Source organism: Camelus dromedarius, chromosome 1, assembly GCF_036321535.1.
Source record: "Camelus dromedarius isolate mCamDro1 chromosome 1, mCamDro1.pat, whole genome shotgun sequence".
Taxonomy (NCBI): Eukaryota; Metazoa; Chordata; class Mammalia; order Artiodactyla; family Camelidae; genus Camelus; species Camelus dromedarius.
This window is the reverse complement of record NC_087436.1, coordinates 117,522,617-117,531,220: the sequence shown is the minus strand read 5'-3', so window position 1 is coordinate 117,531,220 and position 8,604 is coordinate 117,522,617.

Sequence of the window (8,604 nt, the reverse complement as noted above, 5' to 3'; positions counted from 1 at the left end):
CTCCCCACGGGCCCCGCGGCCGCGCCAACCTGCAGATGGGGGCGCTGCTAGGAGCGGGGTGGGATCGCGCTCCGGAGGGGAGGCTCGGAGCGGCGGGAGGGTTCCCCAGGGCTGGAGGCTGGGACGGGGGGGAAAGAGGGGTGCGGGCTATGCAACCGTGGGGCGGCGGCGGCGGCCCGGGCGCAAGGCGATTCGAAGCGAGAAAGGGGCGCGGGGGTTGGGGGTAGATCCTAGGGATGGAGCTGTCCCCAAAAGTGGGGGAAAAGGTCACCCGCTGACAGCCGAGCCGATCTGGGAGTCCTGACGAATAGTGAAGGGTCCTGGGGGGAGGGTTCCAGGAGGCTGTGGGCGGTGGCAGAGACCAGAGCGGAGCTTGCCTGGGTTGGGGAGAGGGCTACAAAAAGAGGGCGTGTCCCTATTGAAAGGAGGTTCGGATGGGAATGGAGGGGGGAGATTGGTGGCGCAGGATGTGGGGGGAGCGCTCTCCAGAGCTGGGATGGTGTCCGGGTTTGAGGGGTTCGCCCAGGGTATCTGAAGGGAAGATATTCAGGGCAAAGAGAGGGCTCCGAGTGCCCTCTCTTTGGAGGGTTTCTCTGGTCCAGTCGGCTGGAGTATCCAGGGCGCAGAGAACGGGAGGCCTGGGACGAAGAGGGAGTTTCTAACCTGATCCTCTGCGCTCTCTCCCCTCAGCGGGGCCACTGTCGCAGCTGCCCAGATTAGGGCCCCACTTTACAGACTTCCAGCCAGCCCTGCCCACAGGACCCCCCAGGGGGAAAACTGCGGGGGTGCGGGCACAAGACCAGGAGCCAGAGGAAGGCTGCTGCTGGGGAAGGGGAACCTCCCCAGGCCCCTAAGTGCTGCTGGGGCCCGGCCAGGGCACGAGTAAGTGTCCTCCAGGGTCTTACTTTACCACCCTTTGTCTAGTTCTGCTTTGCTTGGCTGATGACCTGAGACCCAGCGTTTCCCATCAGCCACGTGAGAACCATGAGAGACCCCCTCACCAGAGACCATGACCCCGCAAGCCCTAGGAATATTCCTAGAGACCAGGAACAGCCCCTGCCGGCCCAGCCTAGGAACCTGGCCCTGGGGGCCCGGATTTCAAATTCCCCAGGAACCCATCCCCCCTCCTTACACAGATGAGGTACGTGGATTCCTCTTAGCTGGCCCCAGGTCCCCAGCAGGGTCCAAGTGGGCCTTTGACCACAGGGCAGCCTAGTGGGTCCCAGGCTCTTGGCCCAGGGAGGGCAGATGTCCCAGGCATTGGCCACTGCCACCGGCCTTGGGGCTTGGCCTCATCATCCTCTGGCAAAGGCCCTTGGAACGGAGGACGGGGACTGATGAGGCATCTGTGTGTGGTCCCGGTTCTTCCCACAGCAGGTGAGGAGGAGCAGCCAGCACCCCCACCCCCGGTGCTGGCCTAGCTTCGTCCCTGGCCAGACTAAGCTCACAGATGAGGAGAAACATGGGCTTCAGGGAGCGGATAGCTTTGTCCTCATCCTAGGTGCCAGCATTTTACAGACTCCAACACAGACACACACACACACACACACACACACACACACACACACACACACACACACACACAGACTACAGTCACAACCCCACACCAGGAGCTGCAGAGTGGGCCTCCTGGACCCTGTGTGGACCCTGTTCCCCTTCAAAGTCTTCGTCAGCTGAGAAGCACATGGACAAGAAAGCCCACAGCTGTCCCGGAGACGGCAGCAGTCATCGTGCCGCTTGCGTCCTTTTCACACTGTCCTAGTTTTCACTGGCGCTGGTCACTGGGACTTTGCAGCTTCGTTCCGTGTGGGTGTTTTTGTGGGTTCTCAGGCAGCACCAGACCCTGGGAAAAGCACACACAGGCCATGCAATGAATAGGACACACAGCCAGCCCACCAGCAGCTGATGGATGAGGAAGATGAAATGACAAGTCTTTGGGCAGAGCAGAGGGTCCACTGGAGGAAGCGGCCATTTCCACTGCGGAGGGGAGAGGACAGGAGACTGTGGTTAAAGTGTGAAATCCACAGGGGGTCCCCAGGGGGCAGAGCGGGCAACACACGCAGGGAGGAAGGCCTCCCAGGTCCGGACAGGATGTGCAGGCAGACATCAGTCTCTCGGGGCTGCCGTAACGAACTCCCTCAACCTGGGGGGCTTCAAACAACAGAAGTGTATTGTCTCACAGCTCTGGAGGCCAGATCCGAGATCAAGGTGTCAGCCAGGCCACACTCTTTGCAGGGGCTGTAGTCAAGAATCTGTTCCTGCCTCTGCCAGCTTCTGGTGGCCCCAGTCGGTACTTGACTAATGGCTGCATCACTCCAATCTCTGCCCCTGTAGTCAACACTGTCCCCTCCCCTCCTCTCTGTGTCTCTTATAAGGGCACTTGTCATCAGATTTCAGGGCCACTCGGATGAATATTCACAGATTCTAAGGGTTAGATTTGGACGTCTTTGGAGGGGGCATCACTGAGCCAACTACAGGTGTCCAGCCTGCAAGGGGGCAGTCATTTGGGGAACTCAAGCTCAGGGATGCAGATGGTCCTGAGAGGGGCAGGGTCTTGGCTAGCAAATAGGTTGAAGAGGCAACAGTCAAAGAACTGGGATCAAGTGAAGCTGCGATGGTGGTTGTGGGGCAAACAGATTGAAGGTGTTTTACAGTGTACACAGACTGAAATCAGCAGGACTGGCTCTTCCCTTAGACCCGTTTCACCCTTGGGCTAGCAGTCTGTAACTCCTGGTGTCTCGCAGGATTTTTGACATCTGCTTGGTTTTTCTAAACGACTCTTTTAGGGACACTTCTAGGCTTACGACTCAATGACATCACTGCTCACGTGACTGCTGTAACCCCCACCCCCATCTTCCCTCCACAGGGCAGGGCAGCCAGCTGCTTCTCCCCGTACCAGCTACTATCTACAAAATAGATAAACAACAAGGTCCTGCCGTAGAGCACAGGGAACTACATTCAATATCATGTAATAGCCTATAATGAAAAAGAATAGGAAAAGGAATATACATGTGTGTAACTGAGTCTCGATGCCATACATGAGAAATTAACACAACATTGTAAACTGACTGCACTCTAAAAAGAGGATATCATTTTAAAAAGACCCTGTCATTTCCACGTCCTGGCCCCCTGGCGACTTCCCTTGTCCCTCTGGTTGGGGCCCAGACTGCCACAGCAGGAGGCAGTGACAGTCTGATTTCCAACCCTGTCTCTCCCACTTCTAGCTAGGTGTCTTTGGACAAGTCGCCTAACTTCTCTGTGCCTCAGTTTCTTCATCTATAAAATGGAAATTGTAATAGTATCTCTATCATAGTGTTGTGGGAATCAAATGAGCTATTATATTTTTTAAAAAACCCGCAGTGCCTGCCTTGCTGTTATTATAGCTTTGACCTCTAATTAGGCACCCTGTGGTTTATGTAGCCTATGCCGAGCCAGGGGGACGTGGTGGAGGCTTGTCTTGTGTGTAGGATTAGTGCTCAGGCTGACTAAGGAGGCCCTCCCCCAGGTCCTGATGAGCCTCTTTGTAGCTCAGGGAAGTAAATGCCTAGTCCCAGGCCACAGTGCCACGCGGAGTGCTCCCCCAGCCGGCTTCCCCATAACCAGCCTGGTCCCCAGCACAAGAGCAAACCCTGACGGAAAATTTCATCTTCCACTTCTCCATCTCCCGTGCCTAGAACAGGGCCTGGCATGCGGTGAGTACTCAGGAACTGGATGTTAAGCAGAATAGGCAGCCACTCATTTTACATTCATGGCAGATTCAGGCATTTAAATGTCAGGTTTGTAAAGCCAAGTTCAAGTGTGTAGTGAGAAAATTCACAGTCTAAATCAAGCTGGAGGCGGGGTATCCCATAGCATCATTGAGCCTTTCTCCTTCCTAAGTTTAACTCTGCTGCACATGCTCATCTCTAAATGCCAGACCTTGTTTTAAAATGTGTAACGTACAGACGAAATCATAAATACGGTGATTTTCCTGATTTTAGTGTTTCAGTTATCTTTGATTCCCCAGCCCTCAGCACATATTAGGGACTCAGGAAAAGGTTAAGAAATGAGTGATGTTTTTGGTTCTTTTGTACTTGTAGGAACAGAGTAAACGGGATTCTGGGGCTCCAAGTCATTTGGCAACCTCTTACGTTTTTAAGAGAACTCTGTGTGTGTGTATTTATTTTTTCTGGGTTTTAGGCGTCTTGGGGTTTTTTTGTTTGTCGTTGCCTACAAGGTCCTAATGATCCACTCAGCAGTTCCTAATTTTCCCCCAATATTTCTAAGATCAACCTTACCTTAGCTGTGAGGCCCTTGGCCTTGGTGGGGGTGTGGGAATCAGGGGCTGCATAGCTCTGGCGAGTGGCCCTCTCCAGGTCTCAGTTTCCTCATCTACAAATCAAGGGAGTAATCACAAAGATTTTCTTTTTTCAGCTCCAAGATCTAGGAGATAAGAAAAGTTGTTTTTTAAAATGTTCCCCATTTGAGCCCCATTTTTGGCTTTGAGGTCAGAGCATTGCCGTTTTGGGTGATCAATGGTCATAAAGTCAGCAGAAGTTTTTTTGGTTTGTTTTTGTTTTTCCATTTGGGTAACTGTCTCCAAGATGCTGGTAGCTCCAAATTCCTATGCTTTGCACAACCCAGGTTGCTTTCAGATGTTCAGATCTATCCAACCCCAAAATCAGGGACATCAGAGTAGAAAACTATTTCGGACAAGGAACATGGCTGTCTAGTGGAAGGAAACTAAAAGGCTCTCTAGTGACCTCAAGGTTTTCCAGGGCAGCAGGGAGGGAGGGAGCGGGGAAGAAGGAGCAGCAGCCTTCAGCCCCGCCTTCCTGTCCCCAACCCCCCGCAAGGGGCAGGGAGCAGATGGAGGGGAGGGAGCGGCACCTGCAGTTCTAAGGAGCACCTCCCTCAGTTGCCTTTTATTTTGATGGTGGGGGGGCGGGGGTCAAGTTCAGAAGATAAAACCCCACCATCTTCCTTCCTGGGGAGGAAATTCAGATCCAGCGACAAGGTATCTTAGGATCTAGGGTTTTCAGAGGTTGAATCATCCTCTGGCTCCACACCCTCCTTTTACATTTTACAGCAGGGAATACCAAGGCTGGCAGGGAGTCAGGTGCACTGTCATTGGCCACTCAGCAGAGAAGTTGAACCTGTCCCCGGGACTTTCAGCCTGTTCATTCCCCCAGGGAGCCAGGGCAGCGAACTCACAGACCAGGCAGACTCCCTCCCCCAACACCGCCTCCCAGGCACCCTCTTAGTCCTCCAGACCAGCTCCCACCATCCCAGCCTCTCTCCAGGCCCACACACACCATGTCTTACTTCAGCATCGTCTGGCCAGTGGGGACCTGCTCCCCTTGCCCCCTCAGGCTGGCCCTGTCCCTTGAAGAAGGTCACTCAGGAGCCCACTCACCTCTCCCTGCCTTCCTGCTGGTCCAGAAACGTTCCCAGCTCCCCACCACCCTCTCTGGCTATTGGACCACTTCTTCTGGGCCCCACACCCTGGCCACACCTTTGCGAACAATCCCTCCTCAAATGATCTCACTTTAGGGGGCATCTGCCACATTGTGATGTCTTGACTGGTCCAGATGCCAAGGGAGGGCTTTTTTGCTCCCACCTGGACCCTCCCGGGAGCCTCCACCTGCCCCCTCCTCCCGGGGGAAGAACTTGAGGAGGAGGAAGATAAAACGCTTTATCTGCCATTATCTTCTTTATCTTTTTAGCTTCACAAAAATTCCAGAGTGGATGGGGCAGGTATTGTCACACCCAATCTGCAGACAAAGGCACCATGACAATAGTTGAAAGTGCCCATATTGACAATAGTAAAGGTGCAGTGGATGCTGACAAGGGCTCTCTAGGCCCTGACCCTTAATCCCCCTAAACCACCATCTGGGTTTGGTTCTATTATTCCAAGTCTCAGATGAGACTGTTAGAGCAGGCAGACAGCTAGATATGAGCAGAGAGAGGGGGGCACAGGCCAAATGGCAGGAAGTGGGCAGAAAGGAGGGGCACAGGCCAAATGCAGGAAACCATATATCATGTAAGCACCAGAGATCCCTGGGCAGATAAAGAAAAGCAGGAACCTCTGGGCTGATAAGTGGTCACAGCTTTTGGAGTGAAGAGTGGCCTGGAGGCCAACAAAGATAGGTGAGAAAAAGCAGGAATCTCCAGTGTCCGAATGTAACTTTTGCTCATTATGCCCTCATTTTGATAAAATTAGCCTTGCAGATTAGAAGCACCCATCATGCACTGATGCCGTGACACTTCCGATCCAGACTAAATAAGGACAAAAATCCCTCCTCCCTTGGGATGAAAATTCGGGAATCCGACCCCAACCCTTCCCTCCCCAGTGAATATTCCGCCCACTCGTTTTTACACCCTGTAACAAACTTGCCAAAGAAACTCAGGGCAGCCGCTCCCCTGAGCCTGCCCGCCCTTGAGACTGTACTATCCATCCCTTAGTCAACCCTCACTTTGCTTCTGAACCACTGCGCCTTGACTCTGAGTTCTGGGACAGGACAAGAACCTGGAAACTGGTTACATCTACCAGGAACAAGACCGCTGAGGCTGAGATGAAACGGGGTCATTAAGACAAGGCTGGGAAGGGACGCGGGTAGAACAGCATCAGGCGCCGAAGAACCCAGTCAAAGTACAGACTTCTCACCGAGGCGGCAGCCACCTCCCTCTGCTCCAAGCCCAGCCCTGCCTCCGAGCTCGCGACCCTAAACTTGGGTCCCGAGTGTCTGCCACCCGTTGTTCCCTTTCCTCATTGGAAACGAATTATACTGGCAGTGCGGCCTTGGGCAGAGTACCAACCCGCCCCAGCCTCAGTTTCCCCGTCCATAAAATGAGGGGGATGGGCTAGAATGATAACTTAATTCCCCTCCTGCTTCAGAGCCCCCCTGACCCCAGCAATTTGGTTCACTCTCCCCATGATAAGGATAGCTCAGGATGAATCAGAACCGAAATCATCAAGGGCGGGCTGAGGTCAAGCAAGGTACTGCACACGACCTGGGGAATAAATGACCAGGGCCGTGGAATCTCATCAGCTCCGTCCCTGCTTGGTTGATGAGCATCACCCAGTGCCAGCTAAGTAACGGTTCCCAGCGTGTAGCAATAACTCTATTAAATTATTTAGCTGGTAGATGATTATAAAAGCCCTTTGCCAAAGTAAAGAACCGCAGAAAGGCGAAATCCTAATAACAGTAATATCACTGTATGCTTGAACTAATTATTGAATTTTTCAAAAGCCCACAGATGGATGAGTGCAATGCTTTCCACGCTCTGTGGAGCCAGGGTCCCTGGGAGAGTGTCTAAAATTCACAGCATCCCCGGAGTGTGCTGGAGATTACACAGCGCAAGGCTGAACTGCATTGCAGGCAGCTCAGCTATGACCTAATGGGGCCGTTCTGTCCGAAACGTCTCCCTTCCCGCGGCTGGGCTGGGCTTCAGGTGGTCACAGCCGAGCGAAATTAGCACACGGCAGATCCACAGGCTCTGAGCTGACCTAGGACTTCCAGCCGTGGCATGTTTTTTTTTCACATCCATAATTTATAACCTTTTCTCTGTCGGGCAGTCTACCCTGTTTCTCTGGTCTAGCTGGGGAATAGGGAGTGGGTTCTTTATGAGCAGATTTTCCCGAAGATTGAGATTTTACCCCTCTAGGTCTCATTTTCCTCATTTGGGACCACAGTTATTTAATATGCAAGGCGTGTTGCCCTGCCTTCTGAAACAGAGGATGTTGAAGAATGGGGTCAGCTTTCTGCACAAGCTGGACTTGGGGCGTGGGGTTGGGAGCCCCACTACACTGAGGGCCCCCAGGCTCCCAGACCTGGTTAGTGCTGAATTCTGCTTTTGTTGCCATCTCTGTGGCCTCTGTCCTGGTCACTATCCTCACCACTCACCCTCTTACCTCTTTCCAACTTGCTGTGAGCAAAATATCCAAATTGCCAAATATATTAGAATAACATCAAAAAAGGAGGAGGGAGGCTGTAGTGGGTTGAATAGGAATCCCTAAAAATTCATGTCTACCTGGGACCTCAGAATGTGACCTTACTTGGAAATGGAGTCTTTGCAGATATAATTGGTTGAGGATCTTGGGATGAAATCATCCTGGATTTAGGATAGCCCTAAATCCAGTGACTGGTGTCCTTATAGGAAGAGGACACAGGGTGACACACAGAAGAGAAGGGCTGGTGATGACAAAGGCACAGCATAGACAGGCGTAACCACACACCAAGAAACGGTGAGAATTGCCACCAGCCCTCAGAAACCAGGAGAGGGGCAGCACGGACCCTCCCCAAGACAGCAGAGGGAGCATGCCCTGCCGACACCTTGATTTTTAACTTCCAGCCTCCAGAAGCGGGAGAGAGTGCACTTCTGTTGTTTTAAGCTCCACCCTGGCCACCCAGTGTGTGGTCATTTGTTACAACAGCCCTAGGAGATTAACACAGAAATGCTGCCGCCCCAGTCCCTTCCGTAGGACTTTTACACTTTACATCTTGACCTGGTGCATATTTTGATGTCACATGCATTTTTAAAATAGCCCTTTAGGGTTTTCAAAGCATTTCATAAGCACAAATTTCCACAACTAATGCTCAGTAGCACGAAGGTGCGTGTACC